This window comes from Rhinoderma darwinii, unplaced genomic scaffold (assembly GCF_050947455.1).
Source record: "Rhinoderma darwinii isolate aRhiDar2 unplaced genomic scaffold, aRhiDar2.hap1 Scaffold_647, whole genome shotgun sequence".
Classification (NCBI taxonomy): Eukaryota; Metazoa; Chordata; class Amphibia; order Anura; family Rhinodermatidae; genus Rhinoderma; species Rhinoderma darwinii.
Window position 1 is genome coordinate 82,093 of NW_027464203.1, and position 22,465 is coordinate 104,557.

At 42.0% G+C, this 22,465-nt stretch overlaps 104 pseudogenes; all 104 read right to left on the reverse strand.

Annotated features, from left to right (window-relative positions):
• Positions 1-20: 20 nt before the first annotated feature.
• Positions 21-139, reverse strand: LOC142727461 (5S ribosomal RNA; annotated as a pseudogene).
• A 67-nt stretch (positions 140-206) lies between these two features.
• LOC142727324 (5S ribosomal RNA) lies at positions 207-325 on the reverse strand (annotated as a pseudogene).
• A 60-nt stretch (positions 326-385) lies between these two features.
• Positions 386-504, reverse strand: LOC142727614 (5S ribosomal RNA; annotated as a pseudogene).
• Positions 505-571: 67 nt separating this feature from the next.
• Positions 572-690, reverse strand: LOC142727326 (5S ribosomal RNA; annotated as a pseudogene).
• Positions 691-757: 67 nt separating this feature from the next.
• Positions 758-876, reverse strand: LOC142727327 (5S ribosomal RNA; annotated as a pseudogene).
• A 60-nt stretch (positions 877-936) lies between these two features.
• On the reverse strand, positions 937-1,055 carry LOC142727615 (5S ribosomal RNA; annotated as a pseudogene).
• A 67-nt stretch (positions 1,056-1,122) lies between these two features.
• Positions 1,123-1,241, reverse strand: LOC142727548 (5S ribosomal RNA; annotated as a pseudogene).
• Positions 1,242-1,308: 67 nt separating this feature from the next.
• Positions 1,309-1,427, reverse strand: LOC142726984 (5S ribosomal RNA; annotated as a pseudogene).
• Positions 1,428-1,866: 439 nt separating this feature from the next.
• On the reverse strand, positions 1,867-1,985 carry LOC142727541 (5S ribosomal RNA; annotated as a pseudogene).
• A 253-nt stretch (positions 1,986-2,238) lies between these two features.
• LOC142727006 (5S ribosomal RNA) lies at positions 2,239-2,357 on the reverse strand (annotated as a pseudogene).
• Positions 2,358-2,424: 67 nt separating this feature from the next.
• Positions 2,425-2,543, reverse strand: LOC142727280 (5S ribosomal RNA; annotated as a pseudogene).
• Positions 2,544-2,610: 67 nt separating this feature from the next.
• Positions 2,611-2,729, reverse strand: LOC142727682 (5S ribosomal RNA; annotated as a pseudogene).
• Positions 2,730-2,796: 67 nt separating this feature from the next.
• Positions 2,797-2,915, reverse strand: LOC142727198 (5S ribosomal RNA; annotated as a pseudogene).
• Positions 2,916-2,982: 67 nt separating this feature from the next.
• LOC142727627 (5S ribosomal RNA) lies at positions 2,983-3,101 on the reverse strand (annotated as a pseudogene).
• A 67-nt stretch (positions 3,102-3,168) lies between these two features.
• LOC142727120 (5S ribosomal RNA) lies at positions 3,169-3,287 on the reverse strand (annotated as a pseudogene).
• Positions 3,288-3,354: 67 nt separating this feature from the next.
• LOC142727199 (5S ribosomal RNA) lies at positions 3,355-3,473 on the reverse strand (annotated as a pseudogene).
• A 67-nt stretch (positions 3,474-3,540) lies between these two features.
• LOC142727012 (5S ribosomal RNA) lies at positions 3,541-3,659 on the reverse strand (annotated as a pseudogene).
• A 67-nt stretch (positions 3,660-3,726) lies between these two features.
• On the reverse strand, positions 3,727-3,845 carry LOC142727018 (5S ribosomal RNA; annotated as a pseudogene).
• A 67-nt stretch (positions 3,846-3,912) lies between these two features.
• On the reverse strand, positions 3,913-4,031 carry LOC142727683 (5S ribosomal RNA; annotated as a pseudogene).
• A 67-nt stretch (positions 4,032-4,098) lies between these two features.
• Positions 4,099-4,217, reverse strand: LOC142726988 (5S ribosomal RNA; annotated as a pseudogene).
• Positions 4,218-4,284: 67 nt separating this feature from the next.
• On the reverse strand, positions 4,285-4,403 carry LOC142727493 (5S ribosomal RNA; annotated as a pseudogene).
• A 67-nt stretch (positions 4,404-4,470) lies between these two features.
• Positions 4,471-4,589, reverse strand: LOC142727684 (5S ribosomal RNA; annotated as a pseudogene).
• Positions 4,590-4,656: 67 nt separating this feature from the next.
• On the reverse strand, positions 4,657-4,775 carry LOC142726989 (5S ribosomal RNA; annotated as a pseudogene).
• Positions 4,776-4,842: 67 nt separating this feature from the next.
• Positions 4,843-4,961, reverse strand: LOC142727494 (5S ribosomal RNA; annotated as a pseudogene).
• Positions 4,962-5,028: 67 nt separating this feature from the next.
• On the reverse strand, positions 5,029-5,147 carry LOC142727409 (5S ribosomal RNA; annotated as a pseudogene).
• A 67-nt stretch (positions 5,148-5,214) lies between these two features.
• Positions 5,215-5,333, reverse strand: LOC142727526 (5S ribosomal RNA; annotated as a pseudogene).
• A 67-nt stretch (positions 5,334-5,400) lies between these two features.
• Positions 5,401-5,519, reverse strand: LOC142727382 (5S ribosomal RNA; annotated as a pseudogene).
• A 67-nt stretch (positions 5,520-5,586) lies between these two features.
• Positions 5,587-5,705, reverse strand: LOC142727632 (5S ribosomal RNA; annotated as a pseudogene).
• Positions 5,706-6,144: 439 nt separating this feature from the next.
• LOC142727187 (5S ribosomal RNA) lies at positions 6,145-6,263 on the reverse strand (annotated as a pseudogene).
• A 67-nt stretch (positions 6,264-6,330) lies between these two features.
• LOC142727685 (5S ribosomal RNA) lies at positions 6,331-6,449 on the reverse strand (annotated as a pseudogene).
• A 67-nt stretch (positions 6,450-6,516) lies between these two features.
• LOC142727623 (5S ribosomal RNA) lies at positions 6,517-6,635 on the reverse strand (annotated as a pseudogene).
• A 67-nt stretch (positions 6,636-6,702) lies between these two features.
• On the reverse strand, positions 6,703-6,821 carry LOC142727029 (5S ribosomal RNA; annotated as a pseudogene).
• A 67-nt stretch (positions 6,822-6,888) lies between these two features.
• On the reverse strand, positions 6,889-7,007 carry LOC142727521 (5S ribosomal RNA; annotated as a pseudogene).
• Positions 7,008-7,074: 67 nt separating this feature from the next.
• Positions 7,075-7,193, reverse strand: LOC142727677 (5S ribosomal RNA; annotated as a pseudogene).
• Positions 7,194-7,260: 67 nt separating this feature from the next.
• Positions 7,261-7,379, reverse strand: LOC142727509 (5S ribosomal RNA; annotated as a pseudogene).
• Positions 7,380-7,446: 67 nt separating this feature from the next.
• LOC142727593 (5S ribosomal RNA) lies at positions 7,447-7,565 on the reverse strand (annotated as a pseudogene).
• Positions 7,566-7,632: 67 nt separating this feature from the next.
• Positions 7,633-7,751, reverse strand: LOC142727383 (5S ribosomal RNA; annotated as a pseudogene).
• A 67-nt stretch (positions 7,752-7,818) lies between these two features.
• Positions 7,819-7,937, reverse strand: LOC142726991 (5S ribosomal RNA; annotated as a pseudogene).
• Positions 7,938-8,004: 67 nt separating this feature from the next.
• Positions 8,005-8,123, reverse strand: LOC142727333 (5S ribosomal RNA; annotated as a pseudogene).
• A 67-nt stretch (positions 8,124-8,190) lies between these two features.
• Positions 8,191-8,309, reverse strand: LOC142727030 (5S ribosomal RNA; annotated as a pseudogene).
• Positions 8,310-8,376: 67 nt separating this feature from the next.
• Positions 8,377-8,495, reverse strand: LOC142727043 (5S ribosomal RNA; annotated as a pseudogene).
• A 67-nt stretch (positions 8,496-8,562) lies between these two features.
• Positions 8,563-8,681, reverse strand: LOC142727055 (5S ribosomal RNA; annotated as a pseudogene).
• Positions 8,682-8,748: 67 nt separating this feature from the next.
• Positions 8,749-8,867, reverse strand: LOC142727067 (5S ribosomal RNA; annotated as a pseudogene).
• A 253-nt stretch (positions 8,868-9,120) lies between these two features.
• Positions 9,121-9,239, reverse strand: LOC142727431 (5S ribosomal RNA; annotated as a pseudogene).
• A 67-nt stretch (positions 9,240-9,306) lies between these two features.
• On the reverse strand, positions 9,307-9,425 carry LOC142727329 (5S ribosomal RNA; annotated as a pseudogene).
• A 67-nt stretch (positions 9,426-9,492) lies between these two features.
• Positions 9,493-9,611, reverse strand: LOC142727079 (5S ribosomal RNA; annotated as a pseudogene).
• Positions 9,612-9,864: 253 nt separating this feature from the next.
• Positions 9,865-9,983, reverse strand: LOC142727432 (5S ribosomal RNA; annotated as a pseudogene).
• Positions 9,984-10,050: 67 nt separating this feature from the next.
• Positions 10,051-10,169, reverse strand: LOC142727260 (5S ribosomal RNA; annotated as a pseudogene).
• A 67-nt stretch (positions 10,170-10,236) lies between these two features.
• LOC142727091 (5S ribosomal RNA) lies at positions 10,237-10,355 on the reverse strand (annotated as a pseudogene).
• Positions 10,356-10,422: 67 nt separating this feature from the next.
• On the reverse strand, positions 10,423-10,541 carry LOC142727428 (5S ribosomal RNA; annotated as a pseudogene).
• A 67-nt stretch (positions 10,542-10,608) lies between these two features.
• Positions 10,609-10,727, reverse strand: LOC142727384 (5S ribosomal RNA; annotated as a pseudogene).
• A 253-nt stretch (positions 10,728-10,980) lies between these two features.
• LOC142727553 (5S ribosomal RNA) lies at positions 10,981-11,099 on the reverse strand (annotated as a pseudogene).
• A 67-nt stretch (positions 11,100-11,166) lies between these two features.
• LOC142727070 (5S ribosomal RNA) lies at positions 11,167-11,285 on the reverse strand (annotated as a pseudogene).
• A 67-nt stretch (positions 11,286-11,352) lies between these two features.
• On the reverse strand, positions 11,353-11,471 carry LOC142727021 (5S ribosomal RNA; annotated as a pseudogene).
• Positions 11,472-11,541: 70 nt separating this feature from the next.
• On the reverse strand, positions 11,542-11,660 carry LOC142727301 (5S ribosomal RNA; annotated as a pseudogene).
• A 68-nt stretch (positions 11,661-11,728) lies between these two features.
• On the reverse strand, positions 11,729-11,847 carry LOC142727379 (5S ribosomal RNA; annotated as a pseudogene).
• Positions 11,848-11,914: 67 nt separating this feature from the next.
• LOC142727448 (5S ribosomal RNA) lies at positions 11,915-12,033 on the reverse strand (annotated as a pseudogene).
• A 67-nt stretch (positions 12,034-12,100) lies between these two features.
• LOC142727103 (5S ribosomal RNA) lies at positions 12,101-12,219 on the reverse strand (annotated as a pseudogene).
• Positions 12,220-12,286: 67 nt separating this feature from the next.
• Positions 12,287-12,405, reverse strand: LOC142727485 (5S ribosomal RNA; annotated as a pseudogene).
• A 67-nt stretch (positions 12,406-12,472) lies between these two features.
• LOC142727116 (5S ribosomal RNA) lies at positions 12,473-12,591 on the reverse strand (annotated as a pseudogene).
• Positions 12,592-12,658: 67 nt separating this feature from the next.
• Positions 12,659-12,777, reverse strand: LOC142727481 (5S ribosomal RNA; annotated as a pseudogene).
• A 67-nt stretch (positions 12,778-12,844) lies between these two features.
• LOC142727656 (5S ribosomal RNA) lies at positions 12,845-12,963 on the reverse strand (annotated as a pseudogene).
• Positions 12,964-13,216: 253 nt separating this feature from the next.
• Positions 13,217-13,335, reverse strand: LOC142727433 (5S ribosomal RNA; annotated as a pseudogene).
• A 67-nt stretch (positions 13,336-13,402) lies between these two features.
• On the reverse strand, positions 13,403-13,521 carry LOC142727261 (5S ribosomal RNA; annotated as a pseudogene).
• A 67-nt stretch (positions 13,522-13,588) lies between these two features.
• Positions 13,589-13,707, reverse strand: LOC142727128 (5S ribosomal RNA; annotated as a pseudogene).
• A 67-nt stretch (positions 13,708-13,774) lies between these two features.
• Positions 13,775-13,893, reverse strand: LOC142727355 (5S ribosomal RNA; annotated as a pseudogene).
• Positions 13,894-14,146: 253 nt separating this feature from the next.
• LOC142727554 (5S ribosomal RNA) lies at positions 14,147-14,265 on the reverse strand (annotated as a pseudogene).
• A 67-nt stretch (positions 14,266-14,332) lies between these two features.
• LOC142727072 (5S ribosomal RNA) lies at positions 14,333-14,451 on the reverse strand (annotated as a pseudogene).
• Positions 14,452-14,518: 67 nt separating this feature from the next.
• LOC142727473 (5S ribosomal RNA) lies at positions 14,519-14,637 on the reverse strand (annotated as a pseudogene).
• Positions 14,638-14,707: 70 nt separating this feature from the next.
• LOC142727302 (5S ribosomal RNA) lies at positions 14,708-14,826 on the reverse strand (annotated as a pseudogene).
• A 253-nt stretch (positions 14,827-15,079) lies between these two features.
• LOC142727542 (5S ribosomal RNA) lies at positions 15,080-15,198 on the reverse strand (annotated as a pseudogene).
• Positions 15,199-15,265: 67 nt separating this feature from the next.
• On the reverse strand, positions 15,266-15,384 carry LOC142727222 (5S ribosomal RNA; annotated as a pseudogene).
• Positions 15,385-15,451: 67 nt separating this feature from the next.
• Positions 15,452-15,570, reverse strand: LOC142727125 (5S ribosomal RNA; annotated as a pseudogene).
• Positions 15,571-15,637: 67 nt separating this feature from the next.
• Positions 15,638-15,756, reverse strand: LOC142727631 (5S ribosomal RNA; annotated as a pseudogene).
• Positions 15,757-15,823: 67 nt separating this feature from the next.
• Positions 15,824-15,942, reverse strand: LOC142727571 (5S ribosomal RNA; annotated as a pseudogene).
• Positions 15,943-16,012: 70 nt separating this feature from the next.
• LOC142727579 (5S ribosomal RNA) lies at positions 16,013-16,131 on the reverse strand (annotated as a pseudogene).
• Positions 16,132-16,198: 67 nt separating this feature from the next.
• Positions 16,199-16,317, reverse strand: LOC142727563 (5S ribosomal RNA; annotated as a pseudogene).
• Positions 16,318-16,384: 67 nt separating this feature from the next.
• LOC142727488 (5S ribosomal RNA) lies at positions 16,385-16,503 on the reverse strand (annotated as a pseudogene).
• A 70-nt stretch (positions 16,504-16,573) lies between these two features.
• On the reverse strand, positions 16,574-16,692 carry LOC142727361 (5S ribosomal RNA; annotated as a pseudogene).
• Positions 16,693-16,759: 67 nt separating this feature from the next.
• On the reverse strand, positions 16,760-16,878 carry LOC142727385 (5S ribosomal RNA; annotated as a pseudogene).
• A 67-nt stretch (positions 16,879-16,945) lies between these two features.
• LOC142727495 (5S ribosomal RNA) lies at positions 16,946-17,064 on the reverse strand (annotated as a pseudogene).
• Positions 17,065-17,131: 67 nt separating this feature from the next.
• Positions 17,132-17,250, reverse strand: LOC142727470 (5S ribosomal RNA; annotated as a pseudogene).
• Positions 17,251-17,317: 67 nt separating this feature from the next.
• LOC142727574 (5S ribosomal RNA) lies at positions 17,318-17,436 on the reverse strand (annotated as a pseudogene).
• Positions 17,437-17,503: 67 nt separating this feature from the next.
• LOC142727549 (5S ribosomal RNA) lies at positions 17,504-17,622 on the reverse strand (annotated as a pseudogene).
• Positions 17,623-17,689: 67 nt separating this feature from the next.
• Positions 17,690-17,808, reverse strand: LOC142727583 (5S ribosomal RNA; annotated as a pseudogene).
• A 253-nt stretch (positions 17,809-18,061) lies between these two features.
• Positions 18,062-18,180, reverse strand: LOC142727464 (5S ribosomal RNA; annotated as a pseudogene).
• A 67-nt stretch (positions 18,181-18,247) lies between these two features.
• On the reverse strand, positions 18,248-18,366 carry LOC142727360 (5S ribosomal RNA; annotated as a pseudogene).
• Positions 18,367-18,433: 67 nt separating this feature from the next.
• On the reverse strand, positions 18,434-18,552 carry LOC142727510 (5S ribosomal RNA; annotated as a pseudogene).
• Positions 18,553-18,619: 67 nt separating this feature from the next.
• Positions 18,620-18,738, reverse strand: LOC142727513 (5S ribosomal RNA; annotated as a pseudogene).
• A 253-nt stretch (positions 18,739-18,991) lies between these two features.
• LOC142727628 (5S ribosomal RNA) lies at positions 18,992-19,110 on the reverse strand (annotated as a pseudogene).
• Positions 19,111-19,177: 67 nt separating this feature from the next.
• LOC142727150 (5S ribosomal RNA) lies at positions 19,178-19,296 on the reverse strand (annotated as a pseudogene).
• Positions 19,297-19,363: 67 nt separating this feature from the next.
• On the reverse strand, positions 19,364-19,482 carry LOC142727313 (5S ribosomal RNA; annotated as a pseudogene).
• Positions 19,483-19,549: 67 nt separating this feature from the next.
• Positions 19,550-19,668, reverse strand: LOC142727690 (5S ribosomal RNA; annotated as a pseudogene).
• Positions 19,669-19,735: 67 nt separating this feature from the next.
• On the reverse strand, positions 19,736-19,854 carry LOC142727200 (5S ribosomal RNA; annotated as a pseudogene).
• Positions 19,855-20,108: 254 nt separating this feature from the next.
• Positions 20,109-20,227, reverse strand: LOC142727234 (5S ribosomal RNA; annotated as a pseudogene).
• Positions 20,228-20,480: 253 nt separating this feature from the next.
• LOC142727245 (5S ribosomal RNA) lies at positions 20,481-20,599 on the reverse strand (annotated as a pseudogene).
• Positions 20,600-20,852: 253 nt separating this feature from the next.
• LOC142727410 (5S ribosomal RNA) lies at positions 20,853-20,971 on the reverse strand (annotated as a pseudogene).
• Positions 20,972-21,038: 67 nt separating this feature from the next.
• Positions 21,039-21,157, reverse strand: LOC142727092 (5S ribosomal RNA; annotated as a pseudogene).
• A 67-nt stretch (positions 21,158-21,224) lies between these two features.
• On the reverse strand, positions 21,225-21,343 carry LOC142727387 (5S ribosomal RNA; annotated as a pseudogene).
• Positions 21,344-21,410: 67 nt separating this feature from the next.
• On the reverse strand, positions 21,411-21,529 carry LOC142727601 (5S ribosomal RNA; annotated as a pseudogene).
• Positions 21,530-21,782: 253 nt separating this feature from the next.
• On the reverse strand, positions 21,783-21,901 carry LOC142727396 (5S ribosomal RNA; annotated as a pseudogene).
• Positions 21,902-21,968: 67 nt separating this feature from the next.
• Positions 21,969-22,087, reverse strand: LOC142727307 (5S ribosomal RNA; annotated as a pseudogene).
• A 67-nt stretch (positions 22,088-22,154) lies between these two features.
• Positions 22,155-22,273, reverse strand: LOC142727651 (5S ribosomal RNA; annotated as a pseudogene).
• Positions 22,274-22,340: 67 nt separating this feature from the next.
• On the reverse strand, positions 22,341-22,459 carry LOC142727411 (5S ribosomal RNA; annotated as a pseudogene).
• Positions 22,460-22,465: the final 6 nt, after the last annotated feature.

A 22,465-nucleotide genomic window follows, 5' to 3' on the forward strand; every position in this document is an offset into this window, starting at 1 on the left:
AAACAAAATCTAAACAACAAAGTCAACCGCACCATGGATTCCCAGACAGTCTCCCACACTGGTACTAGCGAGGCCTTAAGCTGTGTAACTTCTGCGATCTGACGAGAGCAGGCACGTTCAGCTTAGAATGGCCATTGACATTAAATGCTTTAATCCATAGTCCTTTTTAATCGATTGTGAAACAAAATCTAAACGACATAATAAAAAGTCAACCGCACCACGGATTCCCAGACAGTCTTCCACACTGGTACTAGCGAGGCCTTAAGCTGTGTAACTTCTGCGATCTGACGAGAGCAGGCACATTCAGCTTAGAATGGCCATTGACATTAAATGCTTTAATCCATAGTCCTTTTTAATCGATTGTGAAACAAAATCTAAACGACAAAGTCAACCGCACCATGGATTCCCAGACAGTCTCCCACACTTGTACTAGCGAGGCCTTAAGCTGTGTAACTTCTGCGATCTGACGAGAGCAGGCACATTCAGCTTAGAATGGCCATTGACATTAAATGCTTTAATCCATAGTCCTTTTTAATCGATTGTGAAACAAAATCTAAACGACATAATAAAAAGTCAACCGCACCACGGATTCCCAGACAGTCTTCCACACTGGTACTAGCGAGGCCTTAAGCTGTGTAACTTCTGCGATCTGACGAGAGCAGGCACATTCAGCTTAGAATGGCCATTGACATTAAATGCTTTAATCCATAGTCCTTTTTAATCGATTGTGAAACAAAATCTAAACGACATAATAAAAAGTCAACCGCACCACGGATTCCCAGACAGTCTTCCACACTGGTACTAGCGAGGCCTTAAGCTGTGTAACTTCTGCGATCTGACGAGAGCAGGCACATTCAGCTTAGAATGGCCATTGACATTAAATGCTTTAATCCATAGTCCTTTTTAATCGATTGTGAAACAAAATCTAAACGACAAAGTCAACCGCACCATGGATTCCCAGACAGTCTCCCACACTTGTACTAGCGAGGCCTTAAGCTGTGTAACTTCTGCGATCTGACGAGAGCAGGCACATTCAGCTTAGAATGGCCATTGACATTAAATGCTTTAATCCATAGTCCTTTTTAATCGATTGTGAAACAAAATCTAAACGACATAATAAAAAGTCAACCGCACCACGGATTCCCAGACAGTCTCCCACACTGGTACTAGCGAGGCCTTAAGCTGTGCAACTTCTGCGATCTGACGAGAGCAGGGACATTCAGCTTAGAATGGCCATTGACATTAAATGCTTTAATCCATAGTCCTATTTAATCTATTGTGAAACAAAATCTAAACGACATAATAAAAAGTCAACCGCACCACGGATTCCCAGACAGTCTCCCACACTGGTACTAGCGAGGCCTTAAGCTGTGTAACTGCTGCGATCTGACGAGAGGAGGCACATTCAGCTTAGAATGGCCATTGACATTAAATGCTTTAATCCATAGTCCTTTTTAATCGATTGTGAAACAAAATCTAAACGACATAATAAAAAGTCAACCGCACCACGGAATCCCAGACAGTCTCCCACACTGGTACTAGCGAGGCCTTAAGCTGTGCAACTTCTGCGATCTGACGAGAGCAGGGACATTCAGCTTAGAATGGCCATTGACATTAAATGCTTTAATCCATAGTCCTTTTTAATCGATTGTGAAACAAAATCTAAACGACATAATAAAAATTCACCTGCACCACGGATTCCCAGACAGTCTCCCACACTGGTACTAGCGAGGCCTTAAGCTGTGTAACTTCTGCGATCTGACGAGAGCAGTCACATTCAGCTTAGAATGGCCATTGACGTTAAATGCTTGAATCCATAGTCCTATTTAATCTATTGTGAAACAAAATCTAAACGACATAATAAAAAGTCAACGGCACCACGGATTCCCAGACAGTCTCCCACACTAGTACTAGCGAGGCGTTAAGCTGTGTAACTTCTGCGATTTAACGAGAGCAGGCACATTCAGCTTATAATGGCCATTGACGTTAAATGCTTTAATCCATAGTCCTTTTTAATCGATTGTGAAACAAAATCTAAACGACATAATAAAAAGGCAACTGCACCACGGATTCCCAGACAGTCTCTCACACTGGTACTAGCGAGGCTTTAAGCTGTGTAACTTCTGCGATCTGAGGAGAGCAGGCACATTCAGCTTAGAATGGCCATTGACGTTAAATGCTTTAATCCATTGTCCTATTTAATCTATTGTGAAACAAAATCTAAACGACATAATAAAAAGTCAACCGCACCACGGATTCCCAGACAGTCTCCCACACTGGTACTAGCGAGGCCTTAAGCTGTGTAACTTCTGCGATCTGACGAGAGCAGGCACATTCAGCTTAGAATGGCCATTGACATTAAATGCTTTAATCCATAGTCCTTTTTAATCGATTGTGAAACAAAATCTAAACGACATAATAAAAAGTCAACCGCACCACAGATTCCCAGACAGTCTCCCACACTGGTACTAGCGAGGCCTTAAGCTGTGTAACTTCTGCGATCTAACGAGAGCAGGCACATTCAGCTTAGAATGACCGTTGACGTTAAATGCTTTAATCCATAGTCCTATTTAATCTATTGTGAAACAAAATCTAAACGACATAATAAAAAGTAAACCGCACCACGGAATCCCAGACAGTCTCCCACACTGGTACTAGCGAGGCCTTAAGCTGTGTAACTTCTGCGATCTGACGAGAGCAGGCACATTCAGCTTAGAATGGCCATTGACTTTAAATGCTTTAATCCATAGTCCTTTTTAATCGATTGTGAAACAAAATCTAAATGACATAATAAAAAGTCAACCGCACCACGGATTCCCAGACAGTTTCCCACACTGGTACTAGCGAGGCCTTAAGCTGTGTAACTTCTGCGTTCTGACGAGAGCAGGCACATTCAGCTTAGAATGGCCATTGACGTTAAATGCTTTAATCCATAGTCCTATTTAATCTATTGTGAAACAAAATCTAAACGACATAATAAAAAGTCAACCGCACCACGGATTCCCAGACAGTCTCCCACACTGGTACTAGCGAGGCCTTAAGCTGTGTAACTTCTGCGATCTGACGATAGCAGGGACATTCAGCTTAGAATGGCCATTGACATTAAATGCTTTAATCCATAGTCCAATTTAATTTATTGTGAAACAAAATCTAAACGACATAATAAAAAGTCAACCACACCACGGATTCCCAGAGAGAATACCACACTGGTACTAGCGAGGCCTTAAGCTGTGTAACTTCTGCGATCTGACGAGAGCAGGGACATTCAGCTTAGAATGGCCATTGACATTAAATGCTTTAATCCATAGTCCTTTTTAATCGATTGTGAAACAAAATCTAAATGACATAATAAAAAGTCAACCGCACCACGGATTCCCAGACAGTTTCCCACACTGGTACTAGCGAGGCCTTAAGCTGTGTAACTTCTGCGTTCTGACGAGAGCAGGCACATTCAGCTTAGAATGGCCATTGACGTTAAATGCTTTAATCCATAGTCCTATTTAATCTATTGTGAAACAAAATCTAAACGACATAATAAAAAGTCAACCGCACCACGGATTCCCAGTCAGTCTCCCACACTGGTACTAGCGAGGATTTAAGCTGTGTAACTTCTGCGATCTGACGAGAGCAGGCACATTCAGCTTAGAATGACCGTTGACGTTAAATGCTTTAATCCATAGTCCTATTTAATCTATTGTGAAACAAAATCTAAACGACATAATAAAAAGTCAACCGCACCACGGATTCCCAGACAGTCTCCCACACTGGTACTAGCGAGGCCTTAAGCTGTGTAACTTCTGCGATCTGACGAGAGCAGGCACATTCAGCTTAGAATGGCCATTGACATTAAATGCTTTAATCCATAGTCCTATTTAATCGGTTGTGAAACAAAATCTAAACGACATAATAAAAAGTAAACCGCACCACGGAATCCCAGACAGTCTCCCACACTGGTACTAGCGAGGCCTTAAGCTGTGTAACTTCTGCGATCTGACGAGAGCAGGCACATTCAGCTTAGAATGGCCATTGACATTAAATGCTTTAATCCATAGTCCTTTTTAATCGATTGTGAAACAAAATCTAAACGACATAATAAAAAGTCAACCGCACCACGGATTCCCAGACAGTCTCCCACACTGGTACTAGCGAGGCCTTAAGCTGTGCAACTCCTGCGATCTGACGAGAGCAGGGACATTCAGCTTAGAATGGCCATTGACATTAAATGCTTTAATCCATAGTCCTTTTTAATCGATTGTGAAACAAAATCTAAACGACATAATAAAAATTCAACCGCACCACAGATTCCCAGACAGTCTCCCACACTGGTACTAGCGAGGCCTTAAGCTGTGTAACTTCTGCGATCTGACGAGAGCAGGCACATTCAGCTTAGAATGGCCATTGACATTAAATGCTTTAATCCATAGTCCTTTTTAATCGGTTGTGAAACAAAATCTAAACGACATAATAAAAAGTAAACCGCACCACGGAATCCCAGACAGTCTCCCACACTGGTACTAGCGAGGCCTTAAGCTGTGTAACTTCTGCGATCTGACGAGAGCAGGCACATTCAGCTTAGAATGGCCATTGACATTAAATGCTTTAATCCATAGTCCTTTTTAATCGATTGTGAAACAAAATCTAAACGACATAATAAAAAGTCAACCGCACCACGGATTCCCAGACAGTCTCCCACACTGGTACTAGCGAGGCCTTAAGCTGTGCAACTCCTGCGATCTGACGAGAGCAGGGACATTCAGCTTAGAATGGCCATTGACATTAAATGCTTTAATCCATAGTCCTTTTTAATCGATTGTGAAACAAAATCTAAACGACATAATAAAAATTCAACCGCACCACAGATTCCCAGACAGTCTCCCACACTGGTACTAGCGAGGCCTTAAGCTGTGTAACTTCTGCGATCTGACGAGAGCAGGCACATTCAGCTTAGAATGGCCATTGACGTTAAATGCTTTAATCCATAGTCCTATTTAATCTATTGTGAAACAAAATCTAAACTACATAATAAAAAGTCAACCGCACCACGGATTCCCAGACAGTCTCCCACACTGGTACTAGCGAGGCCTTAAGCTGTGTAACTTCTGCGATCTAACGAGAGCAGGCACATTCAGCTTAGAATGGCCATTGGCATTAAATGCTTTAATCCATAGTCCTTTTTAATCGATTGTGAAACAAAATCTAAACGACATAAAAAAAAGTCAACCGCACCACGGATTCCCAGACAGTCTCCCACACTGGTACTAGCGAGGCCTTAAGCTGTGTAACTTCTGCGATCTGCCGAGAGCAGGGACATTCAGCTTAGAATGGCCATTGACATTAAATGCTTTAATCCATAGTCCTTTTTAATCGATTGTGAAACAAAATCTAAACGACATAATTAAAATTCAACCGCACCACGGATTCCCAGACAGTCTCCCACACTGGTACTAGCGAGGCCTTAAGCTGTGTAACTTCTGCGATCTGACGAGAGCAGGCACATTCAGCTTAGAATGGCCATTGACGTAAAAAGCTTTAATCCATAGTCCTATTTAATCTATTGTGAAACAAAATCTAAACGACATAATAAAAATTCAACCGCACCACGGATACCCAGACAGTCTCCCACACTGGTACTAGCGAGGCCTTAAGCTGTGTAACTTCTGCGATCTGACGAGAGCAGGCACATTCAGCTTAGAATGGCCATTGACGTTAAATGCTTTAATCCATAGTCCTATTTAATCTATTGTGAAACAAAATCTAAACGACATAATAAAAAGTCAACCGCACCACGGATTCCCAGACAGTCTCCCACACTAGTACTAGCGAGGCGTTAAGCTGTGTAACTTCTGCGATCTAACGAGAACAGGCACATTCAGCTTAGAATGGGCGTTGACATTAAATGCTTTAATCCATAGTCCTTTTTAATCGGTTGTGAAACAAAATCTAAACGACATAATAAAAAGTAACCCGCACCACGGAATCCCAGACAGTCGCCCACACTGGTACTAGCAAGGCCTTAAGTTGTGTAACTTCTGCGATCTGACGAGAGCAGGCACATTCAGCTTAGAATGGCCATTGACATTAAATGCTTTAATCCATAGTCCTTTTTAATCGATTGTGAAACAAAATCTAAACGACATAATAAAAAGTCAACTGCACCACGGATTCCCAGACAGTCTCCCACACTGGTACTAGCGAGGCCTTAAGCTGTGTAACTTCTGCGATCTGACGAGAGCAGGCACATTCAGCTTAGAATGGCCATTGACGTTAAATGTTTTAATCCATAGTCCTATTTAATCTATTGTGAAACAAAATCTAAACGACATAATAAAAAGTCAACCGCACCACGTATTCCCAGACAGTCTCCCACACTGGTACTAGCGAGACGTTAAGCTGTGTAACTTCTGCGATCTGACGAGAGCAGGCACATTCAGCTTAGAATGGCCATTGACATTAAATGCTTTAATCCATAGTCCTTTTTAATCGATTGTGAAACAAAATCTAAACGACATAATAAATAGTCAACCGCACCACGGATTCGCAGACAGTCTCCCACACTGGTACTAGCGAGGCCTTAAGCTGTGTAACTTCTGCGTTCTAACGAGAGCTGGCACATTCAGCTTAGAATGGCCATTGACATTAAATGCTTTAATCCATAGTCCTTTTTAATCGATTGTGAAACAAAATCTAAACGACATAATAAATAGTCAACCGCAACACGGATTCCCAGACAGTCTCCCACACTGGTACTAGCGAGGCCTTAAGCTGTGTAACTTCTGTGATCTGACGAGAGCAGGCACATTCAGCTTAGAATGGCCATTGACATTAAATGCTTTAATCCATAGTCCTTTTTAATCGATTGTGAAACAAAATCTAAACGACATAATAAATAGTCAACCGCACTACGGATTCCCAGACAGTCTCCCACACTGGTACTAGCGAGGCCTTAAGCTGTGTAACTTCTGCGATCTGACGAGAGCAGGGACATCCAGCTTAGAATGGCCATTGACATTAAATGCTTTAATCCATAGTCCTTTTTAATCGATTGTGAAACAAAATCTAAACGACATAATAAAAATTCAACCGCACCACGGATTCCCAGACAGTCTCCCACACTGGTACTAGCGAGGCCTCAAGCTGTGTAAGTTCTGCGATCTGACGAGAGCAGGAACATTCAGCTTAGAATGGCCATTGACGTTAAATGCTTTAATCCATAGTCCTATTTAATCTATTGTGAAACAAAATCTAAACGACATAATAAAAAGTCAACCGCACCACGGATTCCCAGACAGTCTCCCACACTGGTACTAGCGAGGCCTTAAGCTGTGTAACTTCTGCGATCTGACGAGAGCAGGTACATTCAGCTTAGAATGGCCATTGACATTAAATGCTTTAATCCATAGTCCTTTTTAATCGATTGTGAAACAAAATCTAAACGACATAATAAAAAGTCAACCGCACCACGGATTCCCAGACAGTCTCCCACACTGGTACTAGCGAGGCCTTAAGCTGTGTAACTTCTGCGATCTGACGAGAGGAGGCACATTCAGCTTAGAATGGCCATTGACGTAAAAAGCTTTAATCCATAGTCCTATTTAATCTATTGTGAAACAAAATCTAAACGACATAATAAAAATTCAACCGCACCACGGATTCCCAGACAGTCTCCCACACTGGTACTAGCGAGGCCTTAAGCTGTGTAACTTCTGCGATCTGACGAGAGCAGGCACATTCAGCTTAGAATGGCCATTGACGTTAAATGTTTTAATCCATAGTCCTATTTAATCTATTGTGAAACAAAATCTAAACGACATAATAAAAAGTCAACCGCACCACGTATTCCCAGACAGTCTCCCACACTGGTACTAGCGAGGCGTTAAGCTGTGTAACTTCTGCGTTCTAACGAGAGCTGGCACATTCAGCTTAGAATGGCCATTGACATTAAATGCTTTAATCCATAGTCCTTTTTAATCGATTGTGAAACAAAATCTAAACGACATAATAAAAAGTAAACCGCACCACGGATTCCCAGACAGTCTCCCACACTGGTACTAGCGAGGCCTTAAGCTGTGTAACTTCTGCGATCTGACGAGAGCAGGCACATTCAGCTTAGAATGGCCATTGACGTTAAATGCTTTAATCCATAGTCCTTTTTAATCGATTGTGAAACAAAATCTAAACGACATAATAAAAAGTCAACCGCACCACGGATTCCCAGACAGTCTCCCACACTGGTACTAGCGAGGCCTTAAGCTGTGTAACTTCTGCGATCTGACGAGAGCAGGCACATTCAGCTTAGAATGGCCATTGACATTAAATGCTTTAATCCATAGTCCTTTTTAATCGATTGTGAAACAAAATCTAAACAACATAATAAAAAGTCAACCGCACCACGGATTCCCAGACAGTCTCCCACACTGGTACTAGCGAGGCCTTAAGCTGTGTAACTTCTGCGATCTGACGAGAGCAGGCACATTCAGCTTAGAATGGCCATTGACATTAAATGCTTTAATCCATAGTCCTTTTTAATCGATTGTGAAACAAAATCTAAACAACATAATAAAAAGTCAACCGCACCACGGATTCCCAGACAGTCTCCCACACTGGTACTAGCGAGGCCTTAAGCTGTGTAACTTCTGCGATCTGACGAGAGCAGGCACATTCAGCTTAGAATGGCCATTGACATTAAATGCTTTAATCCATAGTCCTTTTTAATCGATTGTGAAACAAAATCTAAACGACATAATAAAAAGTCAACCGCACCACGGATTCCCAGACAGTCTCCCACACTGGTACTAGCGAGGCCTTAAGCTGTGTAACTTCTGCGATCTGACGAGAGCAGGCACATTCAGCTTAGAATGGCCATTGACGTTAAATGCTTTAATCCATAGTACTATTTAATCTATTGTGAAACAAAATCTAAACGACATAATAAAAAGTCAACCCCACCACGGATTCCCAGACAGTCTCCCACACTGGTACTAGCGAGGCGTTAAGCTGTGTAACTTCTGCGATCTAACGAGAACAGGCACATTCAGCTTAGAATGGCCATTGACATTAAAAGCCTTAATCCATAGTCCTATTTAATCTATTGTGAAACAAAATCTAAACAACATAATAAAAAGCCAACCACACCACGGATTCCCAGACAGTCTCCCACACTGGTACTAGCGAGGCCATAAGCTGTGTAACTTCTGCGTTCTGACGAGAGCAGGTACATTCAGCTTAGAATGGCTATTGACGTTAAATGCTTTAATCCATAGTCCTATTTAATCTATTGTGAAACAAAATCTAAACGACATAATAAAAAGTCAACCGCACCACGGATTCCCAGACAGTCTCCCACACTGGTACTAGCGAGGCCTTAAGCAGTGTAACTTCTGCGATCTGACGAGAGCAGGCACATTCAGCTTAGAATGGCCATTGACATTAAATGCTTTAATCCATAGTCCTTTTTAATCGATTGTGAAACAAAATCTAAACAACATAATAAAAAGTCAACCGCACCACGGATTCCCAGACAGTCTCCCACACTGGTACTAGCGAGGCCTTAAGCTGTGTAACTTCTGCGATCTGACGAGAGCAGGCACATTCAGCTTAGAATGGCCATTGACGTTAAATGCTTTAATCCATAGTACTATTTAATCTATTGTGAAACAAAATCTAAACGACATAATAAAAAGTCAACCCCACCACGGATTCCCAGACAGTCTCCCACACTGGTACTAGCGAGGCGTTAAGCTGTGTAACTTCTGCGATCTAACGAGAACAGGCACATTCAGCTTAGAATGGCCATTGACATTAAAAGCCTTAATCCATAGTCCTATTTAATCTATTGTGAAACAAAATCTAAACAACATAATAAAAAGCCAACCACACCACGGATTCCCAGACAGTCTCCCACACTGGTACTAGCGAGGCCATAAGCTGTGTAACTTCTGCGTTCTGACGAGAGCAGGTACATTCAGCTTAGAATGGCTATTGACGTTAAATGCTTTAATCCATAGTCCTATTTAATCTATTGTGAAACAAAATCTAAACGACATAATAAAAAGTCAACCGCACCACGGATTCCCAGACAGTCTCCCACACTGGTACTAGCAAGGCCTTAAGCTGTGTAACTTCTGCGATCTGACGAGAGCAGGCACATTCAGCTTAGAATGGCCATTGACATTAAATGCTTTAATCCATAGTCCTTTTTAATCGATTGTGAAACAAAATCTAAACGACATAATAAAAAGTCAACCGCACCACGGATTCCCAGACAGTCTCCCACACTGGTACTAGCGAGGCCTTAAGCTGTGTAACTTCTGCGATCTGACGAGAGCAGGCACATTCAGCTTAGAATGGCCATTGACGTTAAATGCTTTAATCCATAGTCCTTTTTAATCGATTGTGAATCAAAATCTAAACGACATAATAAAAAGTCAACCGCACCACGGATTCCCAGACAGTCTCCCACACTGGTACTAGCGGGGCCTTAAGCTGTGTAACTTCTGCGATCTGACGAGAGCAGGCACATTCAGTTTAGAATGGCCATTGACATTAAATGCTTTAATCCATAGTCCTTTTTAATCGATTGTGAAACAAAATCTAAACGACATAATAAAAATTCAACCGCACCACGGATTCCCAGACAGTCTCCCACACTGGTACTAGCGAGGCCTTAAGCTGTGTAACTTCTGCGATCTGACGAGAGCAGGCACATTCAGCTTAGAATGGCCATTGACGTTAAATGCTTTAATCCATAGTCCTATTTAATCTATTGCGAAACAAAATCTAAACGACATAATAAAAAGTCAACCGCACCACGGATTCCCAGACAGTCTCCCACACTAGTACTAGCGAGGCGTTAAGCTGTGTAACTTCTGCGACCTAACGAGAGAAGGCACATTCAGCTTAGAATGGCCATTGGCATTAAATGCTTTAATCCATAGTCCTTTTTAATCGATTGTGAAACAAAATCTAAACGACATAATAAAAAGTCAACCGCACCACTGATTCCCAGACAGTCTCCCACACTGGTACTAGCGAGGCCTTAAGCTGTGTAACTTCTGCGTTCTGACCAGAGCAGGCACATTCAGCTTAGAATGGCCATTGACGTTAAATGCTTTAATCCATAGTCCTATTTAATCTATTGTGAAACAAAATCTAAACGACATAATAAAAAGTCAACCGCACCACGGATTCCCAGACAGTCTCCCACACTGGTACTAGCGAGGCGTTAAGCTGTGTAACGTCTGCGATCTAACGAGAGCAGGCACATTCAGCTTAGAATGGCCATTGACATTAAATGCTTTAATCCACAGTCCTTTTTAATCGATTGTGAAACAAAATCTAAACGACATAAAAAGAAGTCAACCGCCCCACGGATTCCCAGACAGTCTCCCACACTGGTACTAGCGAGGCTTTAAGCTGTGTAACTTCTGCGATCTGACGAGAGCAGGCACATTCAGCTTAGAATAGCCATTGACATCAAAAAATGCTTTAATCCATAGTCTTTTTTAATCGATTGTGAAACAAAATCTAAACGACATAATAAAAAGTCAACGGCACCACGGATTCCCAGACAGTCTCCCACACTGGTACTAGCGAGGCCTTAAGCTGTGTAACTTCTGCGATCTGACGAGAGGAGGCACATTCAGCTTAGAATGGCCATTGACATTAAATGCTTTAATCCATAGTCCTTTTTTAATCGATTGTGAAACAAAATCTAAACGACATAATAAAAAGTCAACGGCACCACGGATTCCCAGACCGTCTCCCACACTGGTACTAGCGAGGCCTTAAGCTGTGTAACTTCTGCGATCTGACGAGAGCAGGCACATTCAGCTTAGAATAGCCATTGACATTAAATGCTTTAATCCATAGTCCTTTTTAATCGATTGTGAAACAAAATCTAAACGACATAATAAAAAGTCAACCGCACCACGGATTCCCAGACAGTCTCCCACACTGGTACTAGCGAGTCCTTAAGCTGTGTAACTTCTGCGATCTGACGAGAGCAGGTACATTCAGCTTAGAATGGCCATTGACATTAAATGCTTTAATCCATAGTCCTTTTTAATCGATTGTGAAACAAAATCTAAACGACATAATAAAAAGTCAACCGCACCACGGATTCCCAGACAGTCTCCCACACTGGTACTAGCGAGGCCTTAAGCTGTGTAACTTCTGCGATCTGACGAGAGCAGGCACATTCAGCTTAGAATGGCCATTGACATTAAATGCTTTAATCCATAGTCCTTTTTAATCGATTGTGAAACAAAATCTAAACGACATAATAAAAAGTCAACTGCACAACGGATTCCCAGACAGTCTCCCACACTGGTACTAGCGAGGCCTTAAGCTGTGTAACTTCTGCGATCTGACGAGAGCAGGCACATTCAGCTTAGAATGGCCATTGACGTTAAATGCTTTAATCCATAGTCCTTTTTAATCGATTGTGAAACAAAATCTAAACGACATAATAAAAAGTCAACCGCACCACGGATTCCCAGACAGTCTCCCACACTGGTACTAGCGAGGCCTTAAGCTGTGTAACTTCTGCGATCTGACGAGAGCAGGCACATTCAGCTTAGAATGGCCATTGACATTAAATGCTTTAATCCATAGTCCTTTTTAATCGATTGTGAAACAAAATCTAAACAACATAATAAAAAGTCAACCGCACCACGGATTCCCAGACAGTCTCCCACACTGGTACTAGCGAGGCCTTAAGCTGTGCAACTTCTGCGATCTGACGAGAGCAGGCACATTCAGCTTAGAATGGCCATTGACATTAAATGCTTTAATCCATAGTCCTTTTTAATCGATTGTGAAACAAAATCTAAACAACATAATAAAAAGTCAACCGCACCACGGATTCCCAGACAGTCTCCCACACTGGTACTAGCGAGGCCTTAAGCTGTGTAACTTCTGCGATGTGACGAGAGCAGGCACATTCAGCTTAGAATGGCCATTGACGTTAAATGCTTTAATCCATAGTACTATTTAATCTATTGTGAAACAAAATCTAAACGACATAATAAAAAGTCAACCCCACCACGGATTCCCAGACAGTCTCCCACACTGGTACTAGCGAGGCGTTAAGCTGTGTAACTTCTGCGATCTAACGAGAACAGGCACATTCAGCTTAGAATGGCCATTGACATTAAAAGCCTTAATCCATAGTCCTATTTAATCTATTGTGAAACAAAATCTAAACAACATAATAAAAAGCCAACCACACCACGGATTCCCAGACAGTCTCCCACACTGGTACTAGCGAGGCCATAAGCTGTGTAACTTCTGCGTTCTGACGAGAGCAGGTACATTCAGCTTAGAATGGCTATTGACGTTAAATGCTTTAATCCATAGTCCTATTTAATCTATTGTGAAACAAAATCTAAACGACATAATAAAAAGTCAACCGCACCACGGATTCCCAGACAGTCTCCCACACTGGTACTAGCAAGGCCTTAAGCTGTGTAACTTCTGCGATCTGACGAGAGCAGGCACATTCAGCTTAGAATGGCCATTGACATTAAATGCTTTAATCCATAGTCCTTTTTAATCGATTGTGAAACAAAATCTAAACGACATAATAAAAAGTCAACCGCACCACGGATTCCCAGACAGTCTCCCACACTGGTACTAGCGAGGCCTTAAGCTGTGTAACTTCTGCGATCTGACGAGAGCAGGCACATTCAGCTTAGAATGGCCATTGACATTAAATGCTTTAATCCATAGTCCTTTTTAATCGATTGTGAAACAAAATCTAAACGACATAATAAAAATTCAACAGCACCACGGATTCCCAGACAGTCTCCCACACTGGTACTAGCGAGGCCTTAAGCTGTGTAACTTCTGCGATCTGACGAGAGCAGGCACATTCAGCTTAGAATGGCCATTGACGTTAAATGCTTTAATCCATAGTCCTATTTAATCTATTGCGAAACAAAATCTAAACGACATAATAAAAAGTCAACCGCACCACGGATTCCCAGACAGTCTCCCACACTAGTACTAGCGAGGCGTTAAGCTGTGTAACTTCTGCGACCTAACGAGAGCAGGCACATTCAGCTTAGAATGGCCATTGGCATTAAATGCTTTAATCCATAGTCCTTTTTAATCGATTGTGAAACAAAATCTAAACGACATAATAAAAAGTCAACCGCACCACTGATTCCCAGACAGTCTCCCACACTGGTACTAGCGAGGCCTTAAGCTGTGTAACTTCTGCGTTCTGACCAGAGCAGGCACATTCAGCTTAGAATGGCCATTGACGTTAAATGCTTTAATCCATAGTCCTATTTAATCTATTGTGAAACAAAATCTAAACGACATAATAAAAAGTCAACCGCACCACGGATTCCCAGACAGTCTCCCACACTGGTACTAGCGAGGCGTTAAGCTGTGTAACGTCTGCGATCTAACGAGAGCAGGCACATTCAGCTTAGAATGGCCATTGACATTAAATGCTTTAATCCACAGTCCTTTTTAATCGATTGTGAAACAAAATCTAAACGACATAAAAAGAAGTCAACCGCCCCACGGATTCCCAGACAGTCTCCCACACTGGTACTAGCGAGGCCTTAAGCTGTGTAACTTCTGCGATCTGACGAGAGCAGGCACATTCAGCTTAGAATAGCCATTGACATCAAAAAATGCTTTAATCCATAGTCTTTTTTAATCGATTGTGAAACAAAATCTAAACGACATAATAAAAAGTCAACGGCACCACGGATTCCCAGACAGTCTCCCACACTGGTACTAGCGAGGCCTTAAGCTGTGTAACTTCTGCGATCTGACGAGAGGAGGCACATTCAGCTTAGAATGGCCATTGACATTAAATGCTTTAATCCATAGTCCTTTTTAATCGATTGTGAAACAAAATCTAAACGACATAATAAAAAGTCAACCGCACCACGGATTCCCAGACAGTCTCCCACACTGATACTAGCGAGGCCTTAAGCTGTGCAACTTCTGCGATCTGACGAGAGAAGGTACATTCAGCTTAGAATGGCCATTGACATTAAATGCTTTAATCAGTAGTCCTTTTTAATCGATTGTGAAACAAAATCGAAACGACATAATAAAAATGCAACCGCACCACGGATTCCCAGACAGTCTCCCACACTGGTACTAGCGAGGCCTTAAGCTGTGTAACTTCTGCGATCTGACGAGAGCAGGCACATTCAGCTTAGAATGGCCATTGACATTAAAAGCCTTAATCCATAGTCCTATTTAATCTATTGTGAAACAAAATCTAAACAACATAATAAAAAGTCAACCGCACCACGGATTCCCAGACAGTCTCCCACACTGGTACTAGCGAGGCCTTAAGCTGTGTAACTTCTGCGATCTGACGAGAGCAGGGACATTCAGCTTAGAATGGCCATTGACATTAAAGGCTTTAATCCATAGTCCTTTTTAATCGATTGTGAAACAAAATCTAAACGACATAATAAAAATTCAACCGCACCACGGATTCCCAGACAGTCTCCCACACTGGTACTAGCGAGGCCTTAAGCTGTGTAACTTCTGCGTTCTGACCAGAGCGGGCACATTCAGCTTAGAATGGCCATTGACGTTAAATGCTTTAATCCATAGTCCTATTTAATCTATTGTGAAACAAAATCTAAACGACATAATAAAAAGTCAACCGCACCACGGATTCCCAGACAGTCTCCCACACTGGTACTAGCGAGGCCTTAAGCTGTGTAACTTCTGCGATCTGACGAGAGCAGGTACATTCAGCTTAGAATGGCCATTGACATTAAATGGTTTAATCCATAGTACTTTTTAATCGATTGTGAAACAAAATCTAAACGACATAATAAAAAGGCAACCGCACCACGCATTCCCAGACAGTCTCCCACACTGGTACTAGCGAGGCCTTAAGCTGTGTAACTTCTGCGATCTGACGAGAGCAGGCACATTCAGCTTAGAATGGCCATGGACATCAAAAAATGCTTTAATCCATAGTCCTTTTTAATCGATTGTGAAACAAAATCTAAACGACATAATAAAAATTCAACCGCACCACGGATTCCCAGACAGTCTCCCACACTGGTACTATCGAGGCCTTAAGCTGTGTAACTTCTGCGTTCTGACCAGAGCAGGCACATTCAGCTTAGAATGGCCATTGACGTTAAATGCTTTAATCCATAGTCCTATTTAATCTATTGTGAAACAAAATCTAAACGACATAATAAAAATTCAACCGCACCACGGATTCCCAGACAGTCTCCCACACTGGTACTAGCGAGGGCTTAAGCTGTGTAACTTCTGCGATCTGACGAGAGCAGGTACATTCAGCTTAGAATGGCCATTGACATTAAATGCTTTAATCCATAGTACTTTTTAATCGATTGTGAAACAAAATCTAAACGACATAATAAAAAGTCAACCGCACCACGGATTCCCAGACAGTCTCCCACACTGGTACTAGCAAGGCCTTAAGCTGTGTAACTTCTGCGATCTGACGAGAGCAGGCACATTCAGCTTAGAATGGCCATGGACATCAAAAAATGCTTTAATCCATAGTCCTTTTTAATCGATTGTGAAACAAAATCTAAACGACATAATAAAAAGTCAACCGCACCACAGATTCCCAGACAGTCTCCCACACTGGTACTAGCGAGGCCTTAAGCTGTGTAACTTCTGCAATCTGACGAGAGCAGGTACATTCAGCTTAGAATGGCCATTGACATTAAATGCTTTAATCCATAGTCCTTTTTAATCGATTGTGAAACAAAATCTAAACGACATAATAAAAATTCAACCGCACCACGGATTCCCAGACAGTCTCCCACACTGGTACTAGCGAGGCCTTAAGCTGTGTAACTTCTGCGATCTGACGAGAGCAGGCACATTCAGCTTAGAATGGCCATTGACATTAAATGCTTTAATCCATAGTCCTTTTTAATCTATTGTGAAACAAAATCTAAACGACATAATAAAAATTCAACCGCACCACAGATTCCCAGACAGTCTCCCACACTGGTACTAGCGAGGCCTTAAGCTGTGTAACTTCTGCGATCTGACGAGAGCAGGCACATTCAGCTTAGAATGGCCATTGACGTTAAATGCTTTAATCCATAGTCCTATTTAATCTATTGTGAAACAAAATCTAAACGACATAATAAAACGTAAACCGCACCACGGATTCCCAGACAGTCTCCCACACTGGTACTAGCGAGGCCTTAAGCTGTGTAACTTCTGCGATCTGACGAGAGCAGGCACATTCAGCTTAGAATGGCCATTGACATTAAATGCTTTAATCCATAGTCCTTTTTAATCGATTGTGAAACAAAATCTAAACGACATAATAAAAAGTCAAACGCACCACGGATTCCCAGACAGTCTCCCACACTGGTACTAGCGAGGCCTTAAGCTGTGTAACTTCTGCAATCTGACGAGAGCAGGCACATTCAGCTTAGAATGGCCATTGACATTAAATGCTTTAATCCATAGTCCTTTTTAATCGATTGTGAAACAAAATCTAAACGACATAATAAAAAGTCAACCGCACCACGGATTCCCAGACAGTCTCCCACACTGGTACTAGCGAGGCCTTAAGCTGTGCAACTTCTGCGATCTGACGAGAGCAGGGACATTCAGCTTAGAATGGCCATTGACATTAAATGCTTTAATCCATAGTCCTTTTTAATCGATTGTGAAACAAAATCTAAACGACATAATAAAAATTCAACCGCACCACGGATTCCCAGACAGTCTCCCACACTGGTACTAGCGAGACCTTAAGCTGTGTAACTTCTGCGATCTGACGAGAGCAGGCACATTCAGCTTAGAATGGCCATTGACGTTAAATGCTTTAATCCAAAATCCTATTTAATCTATTGTGAAACAAAATCTAAACGACATAATAAAAAGTCAACCACACCCCGGATTCCCAGACAGTCTCCCACACTGGTACTAGCGAGGCGTTAAGCTGTGTAACTTCTGCGATCTAACGAGAGGAGGCACGTTCAGCTTAGAATGGCCATTGTCGTTAAAAGATTTAATCCATAGTCCTATTTAATCTATTGCGAAACAAAATCTAAACAACATAATAAAAAGTCAACCGCACCACGGATTCCCAGACAGTCTCCCACATTGGTACTAGCGAGGCCTTAAGCTGTGTAACTTCTGCGATCTGACGAGAGCAGGCACATTCAGCTTAGAATGGTCATTGACATTAAATGCCTTAATCCATAGTCCTATTTAATCTATTGTGAAACAAAATCTAAACAACATAATAAAAAGTCAACCGCACCACGGATTCCCAGACAGTATCCCACACTGGTACTAGCGAGGCCTTAAGCTGTGTAACTTCTGCGATCTGACGAGAGCAGGGACATTCAGCTTAGAATGGCCATTGACATTAAAGGCTTTAATCCATAGTCCTTTTTAATCGATTGTGAAACAAAATCTAAACGACATAATAAAAAGTCAACCGCACCACGGATTCCCAGACAGTCTCCCACACTGGTACTAGCGAGGCCTTAAGCTGTGTAACTTCTGCGATCTGACGAGAGCAGGGACATTCAGCTTTGAATGGCCATTGACATTAAATGCTTTAATCCATAGTCCTTTTTAATCGATTGTGAAACAAAATCGAAAAGACATAATAAAAATTCAACCGCACCACGGATTCCCAGACAGTTTCCCACACTGGTACTAGCGAGGCCTTAAGCTGTGTAACTTCTGCGATCTGACGAGAGCAGGCACATTCAGCTTAGAATGGCCATTGACATTAAATGCTTTAATCCATAGTCCTTTTTAATCGATTGTGAAACAAAATCTAAACAACATAATAAAAATTCAACCGCTCCACGGATTCCCAGACAGTCTCCCACACTGGTACTAGCGAGGCCTTAAGCTGTGTAACTTCTGCGATCTGACGAGGGCAGGGACATTCAGCTTAGAATGGCCATTGACATTAAATGCTTTAATCCATATTCCTTTTTAATCGATTGTGAAACAAAATCTATACGACATAATAAAAAGTCAACCGCACCACGGATTCCCAGACAGTCTCCCACACTGGTACTAGCGAGGCCTTAAGCTGTGTAACTTCTGCGATCTGACGATAGCAGGGACATTCAGCTTAGAATGGCCATTGACATTAAATGCTTTAATCCATAGTCCTTTTTAATCGATTGTGAAACAAAATCTAAACGACATAATAAAAATTCAACCGCACCACGGATTCCCAGACAGTCTCCCACACTGGTACTAGCGAGGCCTTAAGCTGTGTAACTTCTGCAATCTGACGAGAGCAGGGACATTCAGCTTAGAAAGGCCATTGACATTAAATGCTTTAATCCATAGTCCTTTTTAATCGATTGTGAAACAAAATCGAAACGACATAATAAAAAGTCAACCGCACCACGGATTCCCAGACAGTCTCCCACACTGGTACTAGCGAGGCCTTAAGCTGTGTAACTTCTGCGATCTGACGAGAGCAGGCACATTCAGCTTAGAATGGCCATTGATGTTAAACACTTTAATCCATAGTCCAATTTAATTTATTGTGAAACAAAATCTAAACGACATAATAAAAAGTCAACCGCACCACGGATTCCCAGAGAGAATACCACACTGGTACTAGCGAGGCCTTAAGCTGTGTAACTTCTGCGATCTGACGAGAGCAGGGACATTCAGCTTAGAATGGCCATTGACATTAAATGCTTTAATCCATAGTCCTTTTTAATCGATTGTGAAACAAAATCTAAATGACATAATAAAAAGTCAACCGCACCACGGATTCCCAGACAGTTTCCCACACTGGTACTAGCGAGGCCTTAAGCTGTGTAACTTCTGCGTTCTGACGAGAGCAGGCACATTCAGCTTAGAATGGCCATTGACGTTAAATGCTTTAATCCATAGTCCTATTTAATCTATTGTGAAACAAAATCTAAACAACATAATAAAAAGTCAACCACACCACGGATTCCCAGACAGTCTCCCACACTGGTACTAGCGAGGATTTAAGCTGTGTAACTTCTGCGATCTGACGAGAGCAGGCACATTCAGCTTAGAATGACCATTGACGTTAAATGCTTTAATCCATAGTCCTATTTAATCTATTGTGAAACAAAATCTAAAACGACATAATAAAAAGTCAACCGCACCACGGATTCCCAGACAGTCTCCCACACTGGTACTAGCGAGGCCTTAAGCTGTGTAACTTCTGCGGTCTGACGAGAGCAGGCACATTCAGCTTAGAATGGCCATTGACATTAAATGCTTTAATCCATAGTCCTTTTTAATCGGTTGTGAAACAAAATCTAAACGACATAATAAAAAGTAAACCGCACCACGGAATCCCAGACAGTCTCCCACACTGGTACTAGCGAGGCCTTAAGCTGTGTAACTTCTGCGATCTGACGAGAGCAGGCACATTCAGCTTAAAATGGCCATTGACATTAAATGCATTAATCCATAGTCCTTTTTAATCGATTGTGAAACAAAATCTAAACGACATAATAAAAAGTCTACCGCACCACGGATTCCCAGACAGTCTCCCACACTGGTACTAGCGAGGCCTTAAGCTGTGTAACTTCTGCGATCTGACGAGAGCAGGCACATTCAGCTTAGAATGGCCATTGACATTAAATGCTTTAATCCATAGTCCTTTTTAATCGATTGTGAAACAAAATCTAAACGACATAATAAAAAGTCAACCGCACCACGGATTCCCAGACAGTCTCCCACACTGGTACTAGCGAGGCCTTAAGCTGTGCAACTCCTGCGATCTGACAAGAGCAGGGACATTCAGCTTAGAATGGCCATTGACATTAAATTCTTTAATCCATAGTCCTATTTAATCTATTGTGAAACAAAATCTAAACGACATAATAAAAAGTCAACCGCACCACGGATTCCCAGACAGTCTCCCACACTGGTACTAGCGAGGCCTTAAGCTGTGTAACTTCTGCGATCTAACGAGAGCAGGCACATTCAGCTTAGAATGGCCATTGGCATTAAATGCTTTAATCCATAGTCCTTTTTAATCGATTGTGAAACAAAATCTAAACGACATAAAAAAAAGTCAACCGCACCACGGATTCCCAGACAGTCTCCCACACTGGTACTAGCGAGGGCTTAAGCTGTGTAACTTCTGCGATCTGCCGAGAGCAGGGACATTCAGCTTAGAATGGCCATTGACATTAAATGCTTTAATCCATAGTCCTTTTTAATCGATTGTGAAACAAAATCTAAACGACATAATTAAAATTCAACCGCACCACGGATTCCCAGACAGTCTCCCACACTGGTACTAGCGAGGCCTTAAGCTGTGTAACTTCTGCGATCTGACGAGAGCAGGCACATTCAGCTTAGAATGGCCATTGACGTAAAAAGCTTTAATCCATAGTCCTATTTAATCTATTGTGAAACAAAATCTAAACGACATAATAAAAAGTCAACCGCACCACGGATTCCCAGACAGTCTCCCACACTGGTACTAGCGAGGCGTTAAGCTGTGTAACTTCTGCGATCTAACGAGAGCAGGCACATTCAGCTTAGAATGGCCATTGACATTAAATGCTTTAATCCATAGTCCTTTTTAATCGATTGTGAAACAAAATCTAAACGACATAATAAAAATTCAACCGCACCACGGATTCCCAGACAGTCTCCCACACTGGTACTAGCGAGGCCTTAAGCTTTGTAACTTCTGCGTTCTGACCAGAGCAGGCACATTCAGCTTAGAATGGCCATTGACGTTAAATGCTTTAATCCATAGTCCTATTTAATCTATTGTGAAACAAAATCTAAACGACATAATAAAAAGTCAACCGCACCACGGATTCCCAGACAGTCTCCCACACTGGTACTAGCGAGGCCTTAAGCTGTGTAACTTCTGCGATCTGACGAGAGCAGGCACATTTAGCTTAGAATGGCCATTGACATTAAATGCTTTAATCCATAGTACTTTTTAATCGATTGTGAAACAAAATCTAAACGACATAATAAAAAGTCAACCGCACCACTGATTCCCAGACAGTCTCCCACACTGGTACTAGCGAGGCCTTAAGCTGTGTAACTTCTGCGATCTGACGAGAGCAGGCACATTCAGCTTAGAATGGCCATTGACATTAAATGCTTTAATCCATAGTCCTTTTTAATCGATTGTGAAACAAAATCTAAACGACATAATAAAAAGTCAACCGCACCACGGATTCCCAGACAGTCTCCCACACTGATACTAGCGAGGCCTTAAGCTGTGCAACTTCTGCGATCTGACGAGAGCAGGCACATTCAGCTTAGAATGGCCATTGACGTTAAATGCTTTAATCCATAGTCCTATTTAATCTATTGTGAAACAAAATCTAAACGACATAATAAAAAGTCAACCGCACCACGGATTCCCAGACAGTCTCCCACACTGGTACTAGCGAGGCCTTAAGCTGTGTAACTTCTGCGATCTAACGAGAGCAGGCACATTCAGCTTAGAATGGCCATTGGCATTAAA